Source organism: Sciurus vulgaris, assembly GCF_902686455.1.
Source record: "Sciurus vulgaris genome assembly, chromosome: 11".
NCBI classification, from domain to species: Eukaryota; Metazoa; Chordata; class Mammalia; order Rodentia; family Sciuridae; genus Sciurus; species Sciurus vulgaris.
In genome coordinates this window covers 17,402,346-17,414,942 of record NC_136472.1, presented here as the reverse complement: position 1 = coordinate 17,414,942, position 12,597 = coordinate 17,402,346, and the positions used below count along the sequence as shown (strand labels likewise).

The 12,597-nt window shown below is 39.5% G+C and overlaps 1 protein-coding gene across 1 annotated transcript in view; it reads right to left on the bottom strand.

Moving 5' to 3' along the window:
- LOC306639674 (olfactory receptor 5G3-like) overlaps nucleotides 1–9,253 on the bottom strand; it is a gene marked incomplete at its 3' end in the record, with an annotated part of 28,173 nt that extends 18,920 nt beyond the window's left edge. The window contains 1 exon segment of the mRNA XM_079103454.1: nucleotides 8,648–9,253.
- Between the last annotated feature and the right edge of the window lie 3,344 nt (nucleotides 9,254–12,597).

The following is a 12,597-nucleotide window of genomic DNA, read 5'->3' as shown; positions in this document are numbered from 1 at the left end:
TTCTATGTCTTCTATTCTGTAGCATTGTTCTACATGTCTGTTTTGGTGCTAATACCATGCTGGTTTTACTACTATAGCTCTGTAGTATAGTTTAAGGTCTGATATTGTGATGCCTCCCTTCATTTTTCTTGCTAAGGATTGCTGTGGCTATTCTGGGTTTCTTATTTTTCAAAATGAATTTCATGATTACTTTTTTTTAGTTCTATGAAGAATGTCATTGGGATTTTAATAGGATTGAATTGATAAAGAAAATGTGATATACACACACACACACACACACACACACACAATGGGATATTATTCAGCTTTAAGGAAGAATAAAATTATGGGCATTTGTTGGTAAATGGATGGAGTTAGAGAAAATCATGCTAAGTGAAATAAGCCAAACCCAAAAATCAAAGGCCAAATATTTTCTCTGATATGTGGATACTAATTCACAATGGAAGGGGCAGGGATCGAGAAGAATAGAGTTATTTTATATTAGGTAGAGGGGAGTGAAGGGAGGGGAAGGAATAAAGGGGTAAGAAGGATAGTAGAGTGAAACAAACATTATTACCTCATGTACGTACATGACTGCATGACCCATGTGATCCTACAATACTTATAATCAGAAAAATGAGAAATTACACTCCATTTATGTATGATCTATCAAAATGTATAAATGACTTCTACTGTCATGAACAACAAATTAGAACAAATTTTTTAAAAATTTCAAAAACAATGCATAGTAGAATGATCAAATTTACTCGATTTAAAGTTCAGTAACTTATGGTGAGGAAAACAATAAATTCATTACCACTGTATTCACAAAGGTCATGTAATATTAGATATAAATAGGAAAATTAAGAATAGAGTTATTTTGTTAGATAATTAGCAACTTATAAAAATGCCTAGGATTTTATCCAGTTTAGAACCTAGAACTAAACTATCACAAAGATTTAAGGATTTATCTTAGTGAAACATAGTTTTAAATTTTCTTTATGTATACTCAGAGTGGTTTCAGAATAATGTCATTATTATTTCTATAGTTTAATAAATGAAAAGACCTGTCATGTAAAAGATGTAGGGAAATAGGCAAAAGTTAAAATGCAAATGAACTAATCTAAGAGCAAATTAATGTATTTTCTGATGTAAAAAAGGACTTAAAAATATGAGCATCTTTTAGTTCATGAATATTCTTCCAAAATATGAAAAGTTTGAACAAAAAAATCCATAATTCATATATCAAAAATGGTTTTAATGACATTATATATTTCAAAAATTGAGTGTAGCTTCTACGTGTGCACACTAAGGCCTGGATTAAATTTTAGCATCTCCATTATATGAAATAAATTTATCAATTTAAAATTATGATGTCAATTTATTTACTGGAATCAGTCAATAGGTATAAAGAGCTAATAAAGTTGAGAAAAGAAATCAGACCAGGGGTGGGGATATGGCTTAGTTGGTAGAGTGCTTGCCCCACATGCACAAAGCCCTGGGTTCAATCCCCAGCACAAAAATTAATTAATTAATTAATTAATTTTTAAAAAATCAAACCTGGTTCCTCCTCTGCTCAATCTTAATGGCTTCCATTGCATCTCACCTGGAATACAACCCAAAGCCAGTTTATAATCATAGCCCTAACTATTTCTCTAACCTTATTTGCCATGTTTCTTCTCTTGAGGCATTATTTTCCAGGCCCACTGACCACCTTCCTGTTCCCCCAACATTTAGCAGAGACAGTATTCCTTCTACCTGGAATTCTCTTCTTCCAGATACCCTCACGGACCACTTTACACCCTTCAAGTTTCTGTTCAAATGCCATCTCAGTGAAATATGTCCTGACAAAACCAACTTAAACTGCACCACCCCTACACACACCTTCTATTCTCTTTCCCTGCCTTTTCCCTACTTTTATCATTAGCTAATGCATTATATATTTTACTTATTTTTATATATTTTCTAACACTCCTTCTTGAATATCAGCTCCATGGAGTTGGATGTTTTTTGTCTATATTTTTTTTTTCATCTCCTAACCCCCAATTACCACCCTATTGCTTTTCTCTCCAGTGCCTGGAAAGTATCAGGTACAAGGTAGATGCTTGATAAATAGTAATTTTTATTTTAATGGCTTTATCTAAATTTTCAAAATGCACTCACTCTACCTCTGAATTTACAATAAATTTCCCTGGTGTAGTTCTAGAGACCTTGAGGTTAATAGCTCTGGATCAAAAATACATTTATTTTTGTAACATTTGAACATTTGAACATTTCTGATGATCATCTCACACAATATCCAGCCTCTCCAGGAGCCAGAATCCCTCAAGGCTTGCCCTCACACAAAGACCACCTCACCTCTGAAGGGCACATCCTGAGAAGTTGGGTGAAATACAGTTGACTACATTTTCTGGTCTTTGCAATCTCATTAAGATACTTCCATAAGGTACTAATCAAATCCTCCTAGTAGCAGGACGCTTGGCCACTCCCCAAATTCCTTCACTCTCTGAGGCATTTTCGTCACTTCTCCTCCCCTTCATCCCTGTTCACTCAATGTAAGCCAATGTGGAATGAGCTGTAACAGGTGGGGCACTTAATTGAGGTGTTCTCTTGGGTCTGGTAGTAAGAACAGTCTGAGTTCTACTCTGCCTCACATAATAAGCAATGTTGACTCTGTCTATGGACTACACCAACAGATAATCCACACTTGCCAGAGTCTCTGCACCTCTTCTTGTAACATACTCTTATTGCCAGCATGACGGGATCAGGGTCTTGAAAACAGGGAAGACCCACGAGATGAGATGACCAGCTGTGGAAGCCAGCCCAGTGGGGTGGGTCACTGTTTAATTCAACTTTTTTTTTTTTTTTTTTTTCGCTCCTGTGACTAAAAGATCTGACCAGAACAATTGTAGACGAGGAAAAGTTTACTTGGGGGCTCAGATTTTCAGAGGTCTCAGTCTATGGATAGCTGACTCCATTCCTCATGGCTGGAGATGAGGCAGAACATCATGGCGGAAATGTGGTGGAGGAAGCAGCTCACATGATGATCAGCAAGCCCAGAAAGACTAAGCTTAGCTCACAAATATATACCCCAAAGGCACACCCACAATGACCCATCTCTCCCAGCCACACCCTACCCACCTTCAATTACCAGTTAATCCCTATCAGGGGATTAATTCTCTGATTGGGTTAAACCTCTCCAGACCCAATCATTTTTTCTCTAAATGTTCTTGCATTGTCTCACATGAGCTTTCAGGGGACATCTCATATCCCAACCAACCATAATAGACACAAACAGGTTGACGATGTAGTTATCATAAAAACCAGGAAATCCAAAGGACTCACATTAACCTAAGAGATTCCTCTATCCCTCTCCCAGAAAATCTCCCAGAGCTCCTTTCCCACATTCCTAGAGGCCAATCTAGAGAGGAGGTGGAAGAGGAAGTGGTATCTGAAATCCAGAGCTGTTAGAGATTACCAGTCCAGCTACGTTTAACAAGTAAGACTCAGTGCAGTGGACCCTGTTACCCAGCAGAACGTGAGCTCACAATAAAGATAAAATTAATTACAGAAAAAAATTGCAATACAGATTATTTGCACATCCAGGTGTGATAAGCAAAGTTCAGCCCTGTTACATAGGCAGTTTGCAATCTAATGTCGATTGCTTGGCTTTCCCAGGGGAATCCTGATGGGTCTTCTGTCTGGATCTACTTTGCCAGGTTAGTCCCTTCATCCCTGAGGCAAAGTGCACTCCCCTGCATCATGCTTTGATTCATCCATTTTTTTTTCCCATTCATACAATAAATGAGGGCAGCACAGGCATAGAAAAAAGAATCAACTTAGAGATAGAAGAGCCAGTGCCAGACTTCAGAGCCACTGACTGCTTTGTGACTTTGGGCAACTCCATAAACTCTCTGTTTCCTTATTTGTAAAACAAAAACCATAAGCAGCCTTGAAAAACTGCCTTTTTATTAAATAATATAATAAATATGAAAAATCTTTGAATGCTGAAAAGTGACTTGTAAACATAAGGCATTGTTATTATGGCCTGAACAAGACATTATTATTATTATTATTATTATTATTATTATTTTACAGTGCTGATATAGGAACCAGAACCTCACAAATGCTAGGCAAGTGCTCTTCCCCTAAGCTATATCCCCAACCCGGCCATTACCATGAATACTAAAATATACTGGCAATTAATTGCCCACTACATACCACTGGAGGGTTTAAATTTGCACAAGATATCATTCCTGCCTTGAACTTTTTATAACTGAATGCAATAAAGCCTCTGGCCCACTGGCTTGCTTTCCTGATCCTGCTCTGGCTTATGAGAAATCTGTTCATTTCATGCTGGGAAAGAATGCCTGGACAGAGAGAATATGGACAGCTGGCTCCGGAATCTTGTCCTTAAGTGAGTCACTCTCGTCTACAATAGCCTGCCCTATGAAAGCAGTACCCACACGGAGAGCCACTTCTTCATACACCAGGCAAACAAGAGCTGTAACAAAGACAGTGATGGACATTGTTGGACAGGGCTAGGGACTGAAAGGATGGCTCAGAGAGCACCTTCCTCCCCAGACACAGCATGGAGATCTGTTAATGCTCCAAGTACAAAACAGACTCTTTAAAGAATCCCTTGACTCCTTGACTCATTTTTATAACACCACACGTAAGCCTCCAGCTTGTTTACCTCATGAATTCAATCTGTATTGTCCAGTGGAAATTTGAAGAAATAAACCAAATAATTAACAACTAAACATTTGCTACTGGGGGACTTGGAATTAGCCAGATAAGCTGCTGACCTCAGGCAAATGGTTCAGAAAATAGTTTCACTCTCCACTGCATTTTGCTAGAATGACACAAACGTAAGTACACATAATTTTAGAGATACATATATTTATAGTGTTAAAATATAACATGGTAATATACATTTTCAATTGAGCCTGAGAACCAGCTTCCCACAGGCCCCACTGTGCCTGGAACAGAGAGTGGAATGCAGAGGTCATCTGCACTGGAGACAGCTCAACTTAGGCGCGGGGCACAGGAGAGGTTGAAGGGTCTTACTCCCTCAGGCCTTTCTAAATACCTATGCAAGAGAAGAGTTTAAAAACACAGAGTTAAAAATTCATTTGCCTAAAAAATTGAGTGTGTGTGTGTGTGTGTGTGTGTGTGTGTGTGTGTGTTTGCACTCCTGCTTCCATCCCCAAGGTGAAATCAAGTTCAAACATATTACTTTTCTTAAGAAGGGAAAAATAAAAAAGAAAACAGAGATGGAACGGTCTCTCTGGAGACTTTGCAGAGGGAGGAGATAATTAGGCTTCTTCTCTCTGATAAGATATGTAAACGATTAGGAGCAATTATCAGATGCCAAGGCACAAGCAGCTGCAGGCTGCTTTCGCTCTGAGCCCACACCTTGGGGAGGACATGGTTCTTGTGCTTCTGACTGTTCTGGGCCAAAGGCAGAATGAGATTATCATGAGTCTGGGAGAATGCCAGAGGTCAAATTCAATATGAAGGGTGGAATCAGATACCAAGGGGGAGGCCTACCTTTTAGAAAGTCTCCCATTTCTTTAATTCTTATCCCAAATGCTATCCATTTCAATCTTACTCTTTAGATTAAGATTAAACCAAAAAATAGCTATATCCTTACAAACTAGCAACCTGGGTTTCTGAAGTGATGAAATATGTCCAGTACAGCCTGACCTCTGATGTGTCATCAATGATAGAAACAGCTAATTCTGACTGAGCCTCCTCCATGTATCTTGCATTGAGTACAAACATTCATTCATCCAAGAAGCATGTCTGAGACATGGGATTTGCTTCCAGTTTCCAGGGACTCTATGATAGAAGCAGGCAATGCCCTTCTCTCAGGGTGTTTATAATGAGAAAGTCATAAAATATCAGAGTAAGTTTAAAAATGAAGAGACGTCCCACTAATGAAAAAGTTATGGAGAAAAACTAGACCAGAGACTAATGGGTGGAGCAGGGTTGTTGTTATATAGAGTGACCACTGCAGGCTTTTCTGAGGAGGAGGTTGAATTGGAACTGAGTGTGGAATGATCAAATGCAGGAACTCCCCCAAACCACACAGAAGGCACAGAATGTAATTGCCTGAAACAAGAATGAGTTTAATGTGTGTGAAGGAGATGTCATGTCCCCCATTTTATAGATGGGAAGTTGAAGCACATGAATTTCAAGAAACTTTCTCAAAGTTACTTTATAAATACATCCCACTGCTGGAAATTCTCTTTAACTTTATTCTGACCTCTTAGATAGACTCAATATTTATATTTTCCATAGAGCACTAGAAAAAGACATTCATTGGGAAGTTTTCTAACTTTCTTGTCTAAACCATTCCATCCTTCATTCCCACTTGCTAGTGCTAAAATCACATACCTTTGTTTTCTTTGGTATTATTCAAGTGTTTATGCATATACAAGTAAATACAATTTTATATCCTTACCTTCCTTCCTTATCCAAATGGAATAAACTATACTGCATATTCCTTATTTTACTACCTTTCTATGATAGTACCATAGAGCATCTCTGGAGGAGGTGAACAGAAGTTTATGTACTTAATCATTTATTGATAGAAATATAGGTTATCCCTAGGTCTTTGCTAACACAGACAATGAATAGCCTTGTATATACTCCATCATGTATATGTGAAATCACTGGGTCAGAGAAGTTGATGAAAGTTGCTTTGCAGTCTTCCATTAGGGTAGTAAATTTTCCTTCCATTACTACTTCAGGGAACATTTTCCCAAAAGCTTATCAGAAAAGTACTTTGTAAACTTTTGGGTTTTGCCCATCTGATAGGTAAGAAATGGCATCTCTGTGTGGATCTTAATTTGTGGCAACTCTCTTTATGTTAAGGAACTGAATCCTTTCTCTAGCATACGAGTTGCAATCCTTTTCTTCAACATGACATCTGTCTTTCCATTTTACTTACAGCATGGCTGGCATTTTATTGTTTCTCATTTCATTGTTTTGTGTTGCCATGTGGATGAATCTATTTTGCCTTTTATTTTGATTTTGTTCTCTAAGGTAATCAAATTTGTCAACCCTTCTTTTATTGCATGTAGATATTTGCGTCAGCAACAAAGACTCTCCAAGATTATTATAAAAAAAAATTCACCCTGCATCATCCTTCAAGCAATGTTTGGGGTTTTGCTTTTTTTTTTTTTTTTTTAAGATATCATTCTACTACCTGGAGTTTATATTTGTGTATGGCAATGGATGTAAATATAATTTGCAGGAACTGGAATTTGAATCCAGATCTAATTATGATCTCTGATTATACCATAACATCAGACTGTAGTCTCAAAAGAATCTATCCAAATCTATCCAAATTCTATCCAAATTCTAAAATATACATATCTAACCTATTTGAAATCAGGTGGTGACACAAAGTTGCAGGTTCCTACCATTAACCTGCAATCTCTTGGCTCCTATTCCAAGACTCTTTCCACTACGTTTTATCATGTCCAATCCTAATCTCCAATGCATTGTCTTTGGTATATTAGATCTTCTTTTTCAAAACAGGATGGCTGGAAGATGATTTTCTTCCATTTCTGTTTTCTTCCAATCTTATGAAACAAAGAGGTAAGATCTATAAAACTTGCTCAGGGCATTAAGTTCTCCATTGGCCTCAGTGTACACTGATAAAGAAAAGGTGACTCATTTGCATCTACAGGTCTTCCAATTAGAGCTTCCATGAGAATTATTACTTCTTGGGGTTTCACCAGAAGAGTAAATAGATGCTTCCATGGTTGGAATGAAAAGGCCAGGAGGTGCCAACAACTTCACCTCTCCATTCCCACCACCGGCCATCCTCTTTCAAGTCCTCATTACCTCTCACCTTGAACCATTGTGCAAACCTCCTCATGGTTCTCTCTGCTCTCTACCACCTTGCCCAATTTATCAGCTTTCAAGTAACCTCTTCTAGAAACATTCTCCTTCATACAGTCTGAAGCTCACCTTCCAGATAAAATTATAGAAATGGGAAAAAGAAAACTCTAAGAATATTAAGATCCAGTTGCCTGAACATGGCATTTAAAGACTCTTGCCATCCCACGCCCATGTTATAATTCTCATTTTGTTTCCAAGTTCATGTTTTCGTTCATGCTCTCATCCAGAAACCTTGAGCATTCACCATTCCTGGTCTGAGTTCTGTGTTAATTTTCACAAATGGAGGTCTTTCCTCAGCTTTTACCACTGCCCACTGGTTCTTCCCTTACTACTGTAGTTGATCAGAAGTCTTTCTTGATCCCATCAAGTGAGAATCCTTCCAGCGTGGACTCTCTACCCACTTTCCATAAATGGGTAGAGATTTCCATAAATAGAAATCACGTTTATTTATGGAAATCACGTTTTTGATGGTAAGCTCTCTGAGGGCAAAACTAATCTACTCTGTATCTCCTAAAGGACCTGGTAACACTCCTGGAGCACAGTGAGTGTTCAGTATCATCTTAGGTGAAAGAACAGGGCTGAGAGATCCTTAGTATTCAATTTCAGTTTAGAACCAGCCCACAGAGAATAGGTCAGAAAGTGGAGAGCTCCCTTTATGCAATACTCAAAGGCTCTGCCCAAAGACAGGGGAGAAGATGGAGGCTCATTAGGATGCAGTGTGATAATAAACATTCGATAAAACTAGTCATACCTGAATGACACTGTGCCAAAATGGAAAGAGCTTCAACCAGGAAGCCAGTAGCAAACACGTCAGAATCCCAGTCACTTTCCAGCGTGTGACTGAGCAGGTTCCTGTCGGTTCTGAATCTCACCTGTAAAATAAGGTCATGGGTCAGCTGTGATGACCCCTGGAAAAATTGTCACTAACCTTTTGGCACATTGTAGTTATGCAGTGAAAAGTGAAAAAACTCTAAGAATCAGAAAATCAACAGCAGAGCTGCATGTGCGTCACGTTACCCTGCAGAGACACAAAACTGCCACTTACAGCGAACACCTCTTAGAAAAGGGGGATTGTGTCATTATCTTGTCACCTGAAGGATTCATTAGGCCTTTCTCCCTGGGTGAGAATTTGTTTTGCAGGCTCTGCAATTATCATCAGATCTAAAGATGATAATGCAAATGACATGAGGGTGTAAACAGCACCTCAGAAAAAAAAAAAAAAAGCATGCACCTGGAATGAAAGACCTTAGGACACTTCTAATTAGGACAGGGGAGAATAATCAGTGATGACCCTGAAAGGAGACAGAGCCCTGGCATTGCTAAGAGGAGATGGGAACTTGGGGGTTTAACCTGACTGACATTTGTTCCCATCCACCTTCATCCTAGAGAACACAACCAAGCAGGATGTGAATATCCTGGGTCTTGATTCACCATTGATCCATTCATTCATTCCGTAATCGAGTGCTGAGCACGAATTAGTGCCATGTCGGAGACACGCAGAAGTAAAGAGGACATGGCCCTTTCCTCCTGCCATGCATGTTCTAATGGAGGAAAGACACAGCAGCACCAAAAATGCCAGCAAGGTCTGTCCTGGTACAGTCACACCCTGCTCCAGAATGGACAGGAACACAAGCATGTTCTATCTCACTCATATGAGAAATCTAACAACGTTGAATTCATGGAACTCGAGACAAGAGTGGTTTTACCAGAGACTGGGATATCAGGGAGCGGGAAGGATGGGAAAATGTTGATGGATGGTGCGTGCTACAGACAGATGGGGGTAAGTTCTGGTGTGTGATTGCACAGTAGGGTGGCTGCAGATGAAAAGAATAATGTAGTTTTTATGTTTAAAAGCTAGAGAAAGGGATTTTTGAATATTTTCACCATAAGGGAATGATAAATATTTGGAAAAATAAATATGTTTAACCCAATTTAAAGATGGTACATTGTACACGTGTACCCCATTAACATGTACAGTTTTGCCTTCATGTATCAGTTAATTTCATTTAAATTTTAAAATAGGTTAAAATGAGCAAGGGGTTCCCTGGGAAGGCAGGATGGTGTGGAGCAAGCAGACCAAAGAAGCCACACAAGGGAGGATAGAGTGAGCTCTTGATGACTGCATGCAGAGTCCAGTTCCTGGGAAATGTGGGGGCACAGAAAATGGCAGTGGGTGACAGATGGCAGACTACTGGTGGGCAGAGACTGACCACAGGTCTCCCTTTCTTGTGTTCCTTCCAGGAATTCCAGTAGGGTGCTTAGCACTTAGTATGTTTTCAGGAGATGCTTATTATTCAACCCCTGTTATTTGTAGACAATCTCCACATGGGGGGGACAAACAAATGCAGAACCATACTTTATCTATAGATCATAGAAAACTGAAGATGACCCAATAGCAGACAGACCCCAGCAAGGGAATCCCACAAGTTGGATATTATCCGATAGGTTGTTTCTTAACTTGGCATCCTCAACAACTTTATGAAAATTTTCTTTTTCATTCAAATTGTAAAAATAATATGCCTATTGGATAATCATCTTATTAAGTCCTGCCATGGAATTTTGACACTTGAGTTTTGTGTTTGTGGTTTTGATAGAGAAAGGTTGATACCAAATAAGGAAGCAAGGATAGCTTTTGACTCATAATACAGTATTCTTTGGGGCCCCCAATTCTTCAAATTCGAGTGCAACTTTATCTGATAAGAGGAGGATATAGAGAACCCAAAAAGGGTAAGTAACTTTGTATGGCACCCAGGTACTCCATAATGGGAACTTGAACCCCAGGTGCTGGGATCAATGTGTAAGGTGCCACAGTTCAGCAACCGCCTGTCTGAATAGTCAGCACCATGCCTTTGCAGATCCCTAAGAACAGATCCAAATTTGGAAGTCACCTTATACCTTACAGTGGTGCAATTTGCCTTCATGTTCAGAGTTTCAGTTTCTGGTTTATCTTGGATTCATTCTCTGCCCCGCCCCTCTGAGAAACAGGCAGAGCAGGTAAGAATAAATGATTCCAACCGAGGGTAATAAAAATGGTGCTTATTTTCTCTGATCCTCTGGTAGAATTTTTTTTATTTCCTACATATAAAAGGAAATTTTATTTACATGGTGAGGAGATGTATCCAGTCCAAAGCCCAGTGTGCTGGGGTAGCAGGATAGATTGCCGAGAGAGGGAAGAAAGTACTAGAAAGGATGAGCAAGACAGAAGGTTTATTCATACACGCTATGGGGAAGGTCCAGCAGCAATGGACTGAACAAGTAGCACCTGCATCCCTCATGGTGCTTTGCCAGAAGGCCCAGTGGTGGTGGCTGGTTGAATGAGCACTTACCCTCTCCACAGTGCTCTGCACTGTGCCAGTTACCCTCACAGGGTTCAGAAGCAGTGACTCCATTGGCTTACTGCATTCTACTGTGTGACCAGCATTCATAGGAACAGCTGCTTTGGCGTACGTGCAAGAAAGCAGCCTCTAAAGATAACACTGGTCTGCCCTAGTTCCCAGTACACGTGCGATGGAGTCAGTGTTCCTTCAGCTAAACCTGGTCCCCTGGACTTGACTAGAGTCTTGGAAATAGAAAGGTAGGTCTCAGGAACACAGTGTTTGATGTCTCTCCCTGGTTCTTTTTCAAGGATCATAGAAGATGGTACTATAAAACTTCTGACCTTAAAGGATACATTGCATTTTGTTTTCTTATTATTAATTGAAGGGAGGTAGTAACTGCTTTCTTGCTAGGAGATTTTAAAAGCATAGCAAGCAAGCATTTTGTGCCATGCTTTACTTATATATGACAATAAGGATTCACAGAATGAATAACAAATTATCACCTTCATATCCATTTAATGTAATAAATAATTTTGAATCAGGTGATGAGTGAGCCACACAGGGTGTGGGTACTCATGGAACTATGAGAACCTGGCTGTTCAGCAGAATCATCTGAGGAACTTTTCAAAAACATACAGACTCTGGAACCCCACCCCAAACTAATTGAATCAGAATTTCCACAGTCTAAAACCCAGAACCTGACATTCACAGGTGACTCTTAGGATAACATAGTCCACCTAAGTGAGCCTTTGCCACACTTTTCAGAGCAAAAGTTTCTATGTTAAAATAATAAAATCAACTGTGGCAGTCAATTATAATTTCACATGAGATATAAAACTGTCCAAAAACAAGGTAATCAGAACCAGCAAGCCCTTTCCTTCACCCAGCTATTTCCTCTGCTTGAGACACTACTTATTCATTCATTGAGCACAATCATTAAACATGTTTACCACACTACAGCTGGAAATGCAACAGTGAATTTAACAAAAATGGTCTTTTTCTCATGGAAGTCATGTAGACTTCAGCAACTAGAGTACTAGGAAGCTCCACCCAAGAGGTTCACCAGAGTTTGTAAATTTGACTTTTTCCCTCCAGCATCAGTTCACTTGATTCACTTGCTACAAACAAGGCTTTGTGGTTGCCTGGTCCAAATGGTGGAATGTAACCACTTCCGACAGTTCTTGAAATAACATCCCCATTCAAGATAGTGACCACTTTCAACATGAATTCCCAGGCTCAACTTGGGTTGGGCGGCTCTCCTGGACCAGATGCTGTGGCTCAGAGGAAAGAGGTCATAGCATCTGCTCCAGCGGAACCATAGTCTTGGAGAATGTTTGAGACAATGCCACTGGACATAAATGATAAAGAGACAGTTTTGTACATT